The following is a 13,867-nucleotide window of genomic DNA, read 5'->3' on the forward strand; positions in this document are numbered from 1 at the left end:
ACGCAACAGCACCCCGGCATGCGAAGCTTTAGGAGGAGCCGTCTGCAGCAAGAACTAGAATCCAAAGAGGAAGAGAAAGCCACGCTCATCAATGAAAGGGCGCAATCTTCGTAAAATGGGATGAAATCCGCGGTATGAATCCTGTAGCAGCCCCCTCGGATGCCGGGGATAATAATGATGGCACTAGCAGCAACGCCCTCCCAACACCAGTGCAGCACCATCAAGACATCGTCGACTGCCTGAAACGTATGGAGGAGAAAAAAGACGCCCTGAAGAAACAGAAGACCATTACAAGAAAACTAATTAACCTTAATGGAGGTAAAATACGCCTGCCGCAAGAACATGACAAATATATTAACATCTTCTTGGGATAAGGATCTAATATAGCAACTGAAATAATACCCAAACTGACAAGCTTCTATAACGCAATCCCAATTGGCTCTGGAATTTAGCTAGGCAGTTTTTCCAATGATGGAATTAGGAATATATTGATTGACTGATACATCCAACTCAATGGCGCAATGATCAAAACTGCAGATATATTAACAGACTTGGACTTCACAATAGCTGGAACACCACCTGTGAATATGAGGTCTAATCTATTACCAGAAATGTGTGTAGGTTCCTCATTAGCTGGACAAAATCGGAGGATACACTGAACTCAAGAGCAGACCGGCCATGATGATCGGTGGAATTTGAATTTAGCCACTCACTGTGCTTTACATCACAGTCACCACAAATAACGAATGAAGCTTTTGAATCCTGTGACTGAACCATAATATCCTTTCCAAAAGACAGTCATATATAGAATTGTCGATATTTGAATTGCAATAACCAGCAATATATAAACATTGTAGAACTTACTGTCCCTGATAACCAGTTTGCTTTTGATAACACCAGCCCGCCCGAAATTTCCGTGACGACCTACAGCATGATGAACATTGGACAGCTGCTTTATAATACCAGCGTGCCAGAAAAGCAAATCATAAGGAGAATTGAAAGAATATTGTACAAAATCAATTCTGTGAATTCTGCCATTATTTTTAATAAAACTTGTTTGCAAAGAAGGTCTGTTTCCAGCATACACAAAATATCCGGCATGCAGACCCCACAACGCAACAGCACCCCGGCATGCGAAGCTTTAGGAGGAGCCGTCTGCAGCAAGAACTAGAATCCAAAGAGGAAGAGAAAGCCACACTCATCAATGAAAGGGCGCAACTCTTCGTAAAATGGGATGAAATCCGCGGTATGAATCTGTAGCAGCCCCCTCGGATGCCGGGGATAATAATGATGGCACTAGCAGCAACGCCCTCCCAACACCAGTGCAGCACCATCAAGACATCGTCGACTGCCTGAAACGTATGGAGGAGAAAGACGCCCTGAAGAAACAGAAGACCATTACAAGAAAACTAATTAACCTTAATGGAGGTAAAATACGCCTGCCGCAAGAACATGACAAAATATATAACCAAGACCACCTACACCCCATCCCTGAAGAAGAGGACATACTCAAGAAAGGCCTGAATTGCCACTTCAATTCTCGCCCCCGTCCCCTTAATAAAAGGATGGAGATAGAATATTCTTACGGAGACGATACTGAAACAAGAAAGCCTTGGAATGTACACACCACCGACGCCCTTCAACCTCTCCTCTTAGCAGAGGCCCTTAAAGACCGAGGAACTTATAAAAGTGACATCGTCGATCGCCGTCTGCGGGATGCTGCTAAAAGCTTGAGAGAAAACGAAGACATCACCGTCAGGAGAGCCGACAAGACCGCAGCCCTAGTACTTATCAAGACTACCGAATATAGACAAAAAATCGACGAGATCCTCGCCGATACCACTAAGTTTTCGACACATTACTAAGAACCCCGTAGACGACATTAAACGCGAAGCCAATAGAAATCATAGAAACTGTCAACGCAGCCACTAACGCCTTACACCTATCTAGTATTTCTGGAGATTACAAACCCTCGGGTAACATCTACGGTAATGTGAAAAACTCACAAACATGGAAACCCTTTAGACCTATCATTAGCCAAATACCAGCACCCCACTTACCAACCTTGCTAAACAAAACTAAATACTATTCTCACCCCCTACATCCCCAGCACACACAGTTTGAAGTCGTCTGCGGAGTTCCTGCAAGCCTTAAAGATCCACGCCCCCTGGAGGCAGTATTGCATCGATGGATGTAGAATCGCTGTTTACCAACGTTCCTGTAGATGAAACCATCGAAATGATCCTTGAACGTGTTTACAGAGACCCATCCACCGACACCCGCTGAATATCCCCGAACACGCCCTTCGCTCTCTGCTGGAAATATGCACCAAAAAGGCTCCCTCATTAACCACCATGGCCATATGTACTTACAAATCGATGGTGTAGCGATGGGATCCCCCCTCGGGGTCCTGTTTGCGAACTTTTATATGGGCATAGTGGAGGAGCGTGTCTTTAGGAGCATTAGGAAGCCATCTATATACGTAAGATATATAGATGACACTTTCATCAAGCAGGAACGAGGGAGGAGATCGAGGAAATACGTCAAGCCTTCCACACACGCTGTTTACGATTTACCATCGAATATAGCCGTGATGGCCGTCTTCCCTTCCTGGACGTCCTGGTTGAACAGAAGGAGGGTGCGTTCGCTACAAGGGTTTACAACGAAGCCCACGAACCTGGAATGTGTCTGAACGGCGAGAGTGAATGCCCTGAACGCTATAAGGACACCACCATCAGCGCCTACGTCAGGAGAGCTCTTTCCCATTGTTCAACATGGGCAGACACCCACAAGGAGATGGAACGGGCAGCCCCAGGTCCTAGTAAACAACGGACACACACAACGAAGCATCCAGAACGTCTTCAGGAAGAACATGGAAAAATGGTACCTACAGGAACCCCGCCCAGACCCCCAGCAGAAAATTAATTTTTCTACAAGGGCACCTTATTCCATCGGCGATTACAAGAAGACGAGCGAGCCCTACGGCAAATAATTAGGAATCACGTTTCCCCGACCGACAACAACAAGCAGATCAACTTGATCATATTTTATACAAGTAAAAAAACATGCAGTCTTATTATGAAAAATAACCCCGCACCGTTGCAGGATCCCTTGAAGAGGACGAACGTCATTTACAGATACACGTGCCCAATCCGAGGATGCCTCGGAACTTACATCGGGATGACGTCAATGCGCCTCTCCAAGAGGATCTCCTGTCACGCGCAGGAAGGAGCGTATTTAATCATGCAAGGACTGGCCCATAATAAAAGAATCCGACGCAGCGACATCGTCGGTAAACTTCGAGGTTATCGACCAGGCACCCGATCTACGTCGTCTGCGAATCTTAGAAGCGCTGCACATCGGGAGGGAGAAGCCCATCTTTTGAACATCACACAGGAGACCTTCCTCCTCCCCACCGCCCGTCACCGGCCGGTTCAGGAGAGCAGCAGACACCGCCCCACAACGACCATCGCACCAGAGGGATCCTGAGGATGATAGAAGCGTTAGCTCTCATCCTGAGGACGTCCCTAGTAACCCTGAGGGTGATCGCAGCTAAGCTCTCGCCCTGAGGACGACCTGGTAGCACGCCCTTCGAGGGGACCTCCACCATCATCAATAAGGATGAGGCTCCGCCCACGAAGAGGACAGCCAAACCAGCAACGGGCCCCCTGATGACATCGCTCGTGACGTCACAGGTATTGCCCAATGAAAAGTGAGGTACCCGTTTTCTTCAAGCCAACCGAATGCAATAAATAGCATGAATACATCTGACACAGACCATTGCACTCAGCGATCCCGTCCGAAGATGGCCAAACGAGGTGGCCGAAACATGTAGACGCCTTTTTAAAAAACCAGAAAAAGAAGGAATAACAAGAAATACCGGATAGACCCCTGACGACTACGGCCTGTTTTCCCGACCTACGAAACTACACCTGTATCCCTGTTGACGACCCAGCCTGTCCCTGATAACCAGTTTGCTTTTGATAACACCAACCCAGCCCCCGCCCGAAATTTCCGTTGACGACCTACAGCACGATGAACATTGGACAGCTGCTTTATAATACCAGCGTGCCAGAAAAGCAAATCATAAGGAGAATTGAAAGAATATTGTACAAAATCATTCTGTGAATTCTGCCATTATTTTTAATAAAACATATTATTATTGTTATTTATTATTATTATTATTATTACTTTTTTTTTTTTTTTTTTTTTTTTTTTTTTTATCTATCACAGTCCTCCATTCGACTGGGTGGTATTTATCGTGTGGGGTTCCGGGTTGCATCCTGCCTCCTTAGGAGTCCATCACTTTTCTTACTATGTGCGCCGTTTCTAGGATCACACTCTTCTGCATGAGTCCTGGAGGTACTTCAACCTCTGGTTTTTCTAAATTCCTTTTCAGGGATCTTGGGATCGTGCCTGCTAGTGCTCCTATGATTATGGGTACGATTTCCACTGGCATGTCCCCATATCCTCTTATTTCTATTTTGAGATCTAGAATACTTATCCATTTTTTCCCTCTCTTTCTCTTCAACTCTGGTGTCCCATGGTATTGCGACATCAATGAGTGATACTTTCTTTCTTGACTTTGTCAATCAACGTCACGTCTGGTATATTTGCACCCGTATCACCCTATCTTGTTATGACACCACAGCCCACGAGGATCTTTTGCCATGATCGTTTCTATCACTCCCTCAGGTTGGTGCTCGTACCACTTATTACTGTAAGCTAGCTGATGTTTCTTGCAGGCTCCAGTGGGGGCTTTTTGCCACTGCATCATGCCTCTTTTTGTACTGGTTCTGTACAAGTGCCGGGCCATTCGCTTGCTATGTGGTTTATGGTTTCATTTTTCGTATTACACTTCCTACATATGGGGAGAGATGTTATTTCCGTCTATCGTTCTTTGAACATATCTGGCTCTTAGGGCCTGATCTTGTGCCGCTGTTATCATTTCCTTCAGTTTCCTTCTTTAGCTCTCCCCTCTGTAGCCATTGCCATGTGTCATCGCTGGCTAGTTCTTTAGTCTGTCTCATGTATTGTCCGTGCATTGGTTTGTTTAAGCCAGTCCTCTGTTTCTGTCTGTCATTCGCCTGTCTCTGTATATTTCTGGGTCTTCGTCTACTTTTATTAGTCCATCTTCCCATGCACTCTTTAGCCACTCGTCTTCACTGGTTTTCAGATATTGCCCAGTGCTCTGTTCTCGATGTTGATGCAGTCCTCTATATTTAGTAGTCCTCTCCCTCCTTCCTTTCGTGTTATGTATAGTCTGTCCGTATTTGCTCTTAGGTGTAGTGCTTTGTGTATTGTCATATGTTTCCTGGTTTTCTGATCTATGCTGCAGAGTTCTGCCTTCGTCCATTCGACTACTCCTGCCGCTGTATCTGATTACTGGCACTGCCCATGTGTTTATGGCTTTTATCATATATTTCCGGCGTGAGTTTTGACTTGAGTATCGCCTTGACTCTCTGCATATATTCTTTCCTGATCGTGCCTTCATCTCTTGGTGTTTTATATCCCCTCCTTCATTATTCCCAGGTATTTGTATCCTGTCTCATCTATGTGTTTGATGTTGCTCCCATCTGGTAGCTTTATCCCTTCAGTTTCTAGGTACTTTTGCCTTTTTGTATGTTGACTAAGGCGCATTTTTCTATTCCAAACTCCATCCTGATGTCCCCAGATACATCCTTACAGTCCTGGATTAGGGTATCTATTTCCTTGATGCTTTTACCATACAGCTTGATGTCGTCCATGAACATCAGATGGTTGATTCTGTTGTCTCTTTTCTTGAGTTGGTACCGGCATCCATCTTCTGTAGTACATTTGTCATGGGAATCATGGCTACTACGAAGAGTAGTGGGGACAGTGAGTCGTCCTGGAAGATCCCTCTCCTGATATTAACCTCTGCTAGTCTTATTCCAGAGCTTGTAAGTATTGTATTCCAGTTTGCGCATTGTATCTTTGAGGAAGCTGAGGTGTGTTTTCCTCTGCCCCATATATTTTCAGGACATTTTCTATTAGACCATGTGTTGCGGTAATCATGGTCGATGGCTTTGGCTTTATAGGGTCTATCCATGCCATGCTTAGGTTGGTTTTCCTTCTCTTACTGTTCTTCATTACCATTTTGTCAGGAGCTGGTCTTTTGTGCCCCTACACTTCCTTCTGCAGCCTTTCTGTTGGTGGGGGATAGGTGTTTGTCTCCTCCAGGTAATTGTATAGCCTTTATTATTATTATTATTATTATTATTAGTATTATTATTATTATTATTATTATTAGTTATTATTATTATTATTGGGAAGATGAATCCTATTCATATGGAACAAGTGCACTGGGGCCATTGACTTGAAATTCTAGCTTTCAAAGAATATGGTGTTTATTTGGAAGAATTTAGAAGAAGTAAAATGAAATACAGAAGGAAGAGATCACAATTATCAAAAAGAAAGAATAAATTAAAAAACAGAAAAAATAGATACAAAATATTAAAATGCAAGAATAATAGTATTAGGGTAGTAATGCATTGTATTTACGTTTCAACTTCTGAATTCCATTTGCACGACATCCGCTGGGATGCTGTTCCACAGCCCAACGGTGCGAGGAATAAAGAACCTCTGGAACTGAGAAGTTCGACAGCGAGGCGCATTTTACTGCATATTGGTGCTGCTGTTCAGCGAATCTGGTTGCTCTCGGCAGGTAAAGGGGATAAGGGATCAATTGTCAATGTGAAAGTTCTCTGTTGAACTGTAATCTATGAAAAACTAACAAACAAGTCATAACTGCTACTATTAGGAAACAGAAACCTATCACCACGAACCTCACTTTCTGAAAGAGATAAATCTGGCAGAAACAGGCATCAACAGCAGAGAACAGTCTTCCAGTTAAGAAAGGACAAATGACCTTAAGCCAATTGCACTGATTTTACCACTGTTGTAAATTTATGAGGCCTCACGAACAATACCTAACTTTCGTGGGGCATTTGCTGAAACTTTCTTTAGATGTTTCTCAAAAGTTGGATGCGAGTCAAAAGTTGCACCTAGAATAGGTAAAGCTTCTGATTCATTCTGCAAAGGTTCCATCCACCTGAATCGGAGGATGGGGTGGGAGATCTGCTAGTCAATAGTGTTTTCGTTTTCCTGGAGTCAGCCTCATATCCCACCGACTACACCACTCCCTGATCCGGTCCATGCCCCTATTGGGAATAAAGATAGCTTCATTTCTCATAAGGGGAGACTCATCGGCATATTGGACAATCTTGTTTTCCAGGCCAACACCAAGTCACTTGTATACACTAAAAATAAAAGTGGACTGGCGTGTGTAACTCCAGACACAATAGGTCTTGGCTCATTTAAGATCCCATCCACTGCAACTCGCTGCTGCCTACTTGTAAGGAAATCTTGAAGTAATCCCTAAAACATATCCACCCACTCCAAGATTCTGATATTAGCAAATAAGTGCCTTGTTATTTACTAAATCGAAAGCAGCACTAAAATCTATCTGAATTACTCTGCACTTAAAACCTTTTCCTTTATCAAAGTCCTTGTAAATTGCATGTCAAGTCTAAAAATGACATCGTGGGTACTTAACTGTTTCCGTATGTATATTGACTATCAGCAAACAATCCTTTAAGATTCCACATAAATAAGTTTTCGGCAACTTTGTAGAGCACAGGGAGAATAGAGATTGGATTGTAATTACTGCAGTCTGCAAATAAGCCGCACTTTTGGAACAGGCACTGTATTAATAAGCTTGTGCTCATCCACAAAGATACTACGTCGACATAAAAATCTAATGAATCTAGTAATTTAGGGAGACAAAACTACAATCTTTTTTAAAAGAAAGGGAAGAAACCATCAGATCTTCTCTACCCCAGCTATCAAGATTATCCTGAATTTTCTTAAAATTCCTGGGGCAAAATGCATATTTTGTAAGAATAAGTTCAGGATGAAAAGTATTAGGGAGAGGAACATCCTCAGCAGATTACTTATCCTCAAAAGATCGATGAGGCAGTTCCGCCTTTTCTCTAGGGCCAGTAACTAATCTACCATCATCTGTTAGTATTGGTAGAATGGAAGGCAATGCCAATTTGGTCCACCACAGATGAGGCTGAGTAATTCCTTCAAGTCTCCTCTTCAAGGAATTATTGAAATTTCTCTTGGCTGTATGGTAAGTTCTATTTGCACATGGCAAGGCTAGAAAAAATGGTGTAATTTTGTAATTTCATTTGAACAATTTTGTCTCCATGCATTGAATTTGGTCTGCTTGGTATGATTGGCTCGTCTACATATATCATCAAGCAATGACTGGTCATTTGTCCTTCATTTGATTACCTTTCTAGGGACATATCTTATTAAAATAGCCACCAGTATTTCACTTAGCGACTTCCTGGGATCAGGATTTAATATAGCAACTGAAATAATACCCAAATGACAAGCTTCTATAATGCAATCCCAATTGGCTCTGGAATTTAGCTAGGCAGTTTTTTTCCAATGATGGAATTAGGAATAAATTGATTTGACTGATACATCCAACTCAATGGCGCAATGATCAAAACTGCAGATATATTAACAGACCTTGGACTTCACAATAGCTGGAGCATCTGTGAATATGAGGTCTAATCTATTACCAGAAATGTGTGTAGGGTCCTCAATTAGCTGGACAAAATCGGAGGATACAATGAACTGAAGAGCAGGCCGGCCATGTTGATCAGTGGAATTTGAATTTAGCCACTCACTGTGCTTTACATCACAGTCACCACAAATAACGAATGAGGCTTTAGAATCCTGTGACTGAACCATAATATCCTTTCCAAAAGACAGTCATATATAGAATGTCGATATTGAATTTGCAATAAACCCAGCAAATATATAAACATTGTAGAACTTACTGAAAATTTTAAAAACAAGGAATTCATGGGATCTACACTCCAGATATCTATGACAATAAAATAAGTTTTTTCCGGACTTAGTGTATACAGCCATACCTTATGCATGTGGGATCTTGCGAAGATAAATAAAATCAGGGCCATTGAACCCCAGGATTAAAAACTTAACCTTTGACTTGTTACTAATTACAAGAGTCTCTAATAAAAACATCAAATCGTAGTTACAAGGACAACTCTGAAGATCAAGAAAATTTGACCTAAAACCCTAAATATTTGAGTAAGGTACTTTGCAATTTTTCTTACTGTAAAGAGTAACAGCCCGGGGTTCAGCTCAATGTCTTCCAAAAGAATTAAAATTAACGCCATAAAAGCAGTATCAAAACTAATAAACAGATTCATGAAAGTAACATTGTAAAACCAAACAGAATAAACAACAATACCAACAACGGCATTTACATTATTTACAAAAATTCTGTTGAGAGTATAAATAAACGTCACCATACATCATTGAAAAAAACTCCGGAAGCAACTGGTTGACAAGGTGGGGCTGGTACACCTTGTAAGGCACAAGTGATCCGCTAGGTTTGTCACAACAACTGGAAGAGGACAGTCAGGATTAAAAATGAAACACTCATAAGGAAAAAACTACGTAAAGGTGAAGGAACGTTCCTGACAATCCATTAAGCAACTTTTGCTTTCTTATCAGCCTGTCCTACACACTTTAAAAAACAGGAAAGAGAGAAAATGAGGATAGATGCCTGATTGTAACCTTCAGGCAAAGGAACTGAAGCCCTAGACCATGGAAGGCCACGGTACAATGGTGATGGCACAGTCCAAGGTTGGAGAACAAGTTCTGTATTCAGAAAAGCCTTCTATTAGAAAGGTTGGTTCCTACCAAGGCTAAAGAGTCCTTCTATACTCTGGTTTGCATTTAGTAGTGTCCTCCTAAAAGAGTTGCCAGGCAGGGCTAAAGAGTCTCTTCTGCCCTACACTATGTAGGCAGGGACATCACCCTGAAGTGAATGTTGCTAAGAAAAGCCACATTTACCTACTACCTACAAATGATAAATCAACTTCACTTCATCCAAAAAGCAAAAGACTTCACGCAAGAGATAGTGGGATGGTGCAGTGTATGTTCTATTTGTTACTGATGAGTATTTTAAAGTGTATGAAGTGGTTAATACGAAAGTTCCTGCAGAGGAACCTCATTTCTGATTCAGCTACTAAAATGTGAATGTGGCAGCCACCAATGTCTCGTGTTTTTTCTTTTAATTCTTAACCACCCAATTTGGGAGAAACGGCTTTTACATAAAAACAAATATATATATATATATAATATATACATATATATATATATATATATATATATATATATATATCATATATATATATATATATATATACATATATATATATATATATATATATACTATATTATATATATATATATATATAAAAATATATATATACTATATATATATAATACATATATATATATATATTATTTTTTTTTTTTTTTTTTTTTACGAGTGTTTACAATAATGAACGCTCTTAGTAGCAAGTAGGTCTCGTTCTGAGCCGCTCCTAGTGCAATTACTAAATGGTTATGGACAATGCTCATTCCACACCTTTTTTCCCTCTTTACGATCTCTCTTTTGTCCCTTTCCTGCCAAACTCTTTCTGCCAATTTGCTTTCCATATTCGAATCAGAACCGAAAAACAAGGCTGAACACTGCATTGAAGACACCCCGACTAATGGGAATCGTGCACCTCGAACACATGCCAGAAAATGCGGGAAATGGACGGTATATAAGGAGGAAGGTCAGAGGTCAAAGGGTAGTACATTAGCAGAACCCTCTAGAAGACAGACACCTTGTCGGTCGGCTCCTTATCATCTCCCCACAGAGAATTTCTGTCTTTGTCGCATTAGTGTCAATCGTTGATTTACTGTGTGTTTTGGAAAGTTATTTCAGCAATATAGTCTTTAACCTATTTCCCGCTTCTGATTCCCTCCCTTGCATTCCTCTTAAAAGCCTTCACAAATTGGTGTGAATTTTAATTGTGTTAAATTAATCATAAAGTATCATCCCATTTGCTGTAGCAACCCGAAGTGATTGTGTGCATTTTCTATATTGCAGATAGGTGTATGTACTGCTGTGTTACTCTACCGTACCACAGTGCCCCCACTCTATTCATCAATCAACTTTTGAAAGATTTCCTCAGGATATAATCTGCATAATTGTGGCAATTTGCCTGTCTATGTAACATCACCCGCATTACCTTTATTTGCTTAACCCATCTTTAGAGAATCTCTGAGAGAATAAAACTGGATGTTCATGGCTCCCTTTGTCAAGTAACATAACCAAGGTGCCAAGGAGCTAGTGCTTAGAGCTCTCTGTGTTATTCTTCTGATTTATGTAATTATATAACTAATTAAGTTAGACACTGATTCAATCCTAACAACTCATTTAAGCTATTATGAATATGACCCCCCATGTGGATACATACACAACTCAGGTAAGAGAATATCTCTGTTGAGACCCCCACACTCATAAGAATATATATATATGTTACGCATAATATGGATAATTGCCTAATGTGTACATTAAGAAGCACTTTGCATAAAGTTTACAATTTGTTAACATTAGGCCAAACATGCCTGCTGTTCAAATTATGCAGCTCAATTTTTGCCCGATGTGAATACGACTGCCTAATCTAAACATATATATGTTTAGTGTAGAAAATGGAAATTAATCCAACAGACATCCCATGGGAGGTTACAAGAGAATGCAACATGGATAATGTAGAGACAGTTTAAAGAATTCCAATTTATTTGAATAAATACAAACATAATTAATGCAATGTCAGTAAAAGAAAAATAAGTCAATAAATCTCAGGGTTCAGTTGAGTCAGTCTGAAATTTTGCATGATCTGCCCGGGTGACAGGGCGAGTTGTATTAAATTTTTTTCTTAGGCAGCTTCATAGTACTGATGTACATTGAGTAGTACATTGACACTTTATATATCCTTTCCCACCAGTGCACCTTGCTGTTGCTGTTCTAATTGATAGGCAGATATCAGGAACCTCTCCAGACTTTATCAGGGGCTGTTTGATGCACTTAGATCAGCGGCTGTAAATTTTTTGGTCCAAGAAATTCCATCCCGACAACCTACAGTGTATAATCCATCTTGTTTCCTTGAGGACGACCACTAACAGATTTTTAGGATCTGTTGGACCACGATCGACATCCAAAGTTTCGAACAACATTCAAACAACACTGTAGTTACAGTGGTTCGCCATTCAATTCAACTTTAGGCAAAATTCCCTCGCCTAATCTAAAAATCATGCATGATGTTGACAATAGGCAAGTAATTTGCCTATTGTCAACATTGTCCAAAACAAATTGCCTAATAGGAGATTAGGCAATTTTTCTGCCTAATGTTCACATTAGGCAATTATCCACATTAGCGTAATATATATATATATATATATATATATATATATATATATATATATATATATATATATATATATATATATATATATATATATATATATATATATATATATATATATATAGATATATATATATATATATATATATATATACATATATATATATATATATATATATATATATATATATATATAATATATATATATATAATATATATATTATATATATATATATAGATATATATATATATATATATATATATATATATATATATATATATATATATATATATATAAGTATATAATATTATATATATATATATAATATAATATATATATATATATATATATATATATATCTATATATATATATATATTATATATATATATATATATATATATATATATATATATATATATATATATATATATATATATATATATAAATAATATATATATATATAATATATATATATAAGTATATATATATATATATATATATATATATATATATATATATATATATATATATATATATTATATATATATATATAATATATATATATATATATATATATATATATATATATATATATATATATATATGAAGAATTATCGCATAACCATGATTCATATAAATCACTCGACCTACAAATGTCCTTTAATATCTAATTCACTCTACCTCGGAATTGATATATTTTCATATATGTAAACCGAAGGGGAATTTTTTAGTTGATAATAATTTCATCCCTTCATGGGATCGACCCACCATCCAGCAGACAGGCACGAAATCAGAACTTCATTGAATCGGCTACAGTGAGGCTATAAGTTTATACCGATTCTGACCTTACAAATCACCGTCGAACTCGGTTTTCTTCGTAATTAGAATGATATGCAACCATCTTAGCCAATTCGAACGATTTGACGAACGTAGCCACTGTTAGCTGAATCGGTAATATCAATGTCGTCCTGATTCTCTGCCTGTCTGCTGGACAGTGGTTCGATCCGATGAGGGACAAAATTATTATCAACTAAAAAAAATTCCCCTTCGGTTTACATATGAAAATATATCAATTCCGATATAGAGGGAATTAGATATTAAAGGACATTTGCAGCACGAATGATTTATATGAATCACGGTGATGTGATAACTATTCATAATATGGCTACGTTCGTCAAACGCTTGAATTGGCTAACATGGTAGAGGGGGTTGCATATCAATTTCTAATTACGAAAAAACCGAGTTCGACGGTGATTTGTAAGGTCAGAATCGGTATAAACTTATAGCCTCACTGGTAGCCGAATCGGTTAATGTCAATGTCGTCCTGATTTCGTGCCTGTCTGCTGGACGGTGGTTCGATCCCATGAGGGAACGAAATTATTATCAACTAAAAAATTCTCTTTCAGTTTACATATATGAAAATATATCAATTCCGAGGTAAGTGAATTAGATATTAAAGGACATTTGTAGCTCTAATGATTATAGAATCATGGTGATGTGATAATTATTCATAATAAGGCAACATTCATCAAACGT

Source organism: Macrobrachium nipponense, chromosome 13, assembly GCF_015104395.2.
Source record: "Macrobrachium nipponense isolate FS-2020 chromosome 13, ASM1510439v2, whole genome shotgun sequence".
In the NCBI taxonomy this organism is placed as follows: Eukaryota; Metazoa; Arthropoda; class Malacostraca; order Decapoda; family Palaemonidae; genus Macrobrachium; species Macrobrachium nipponense.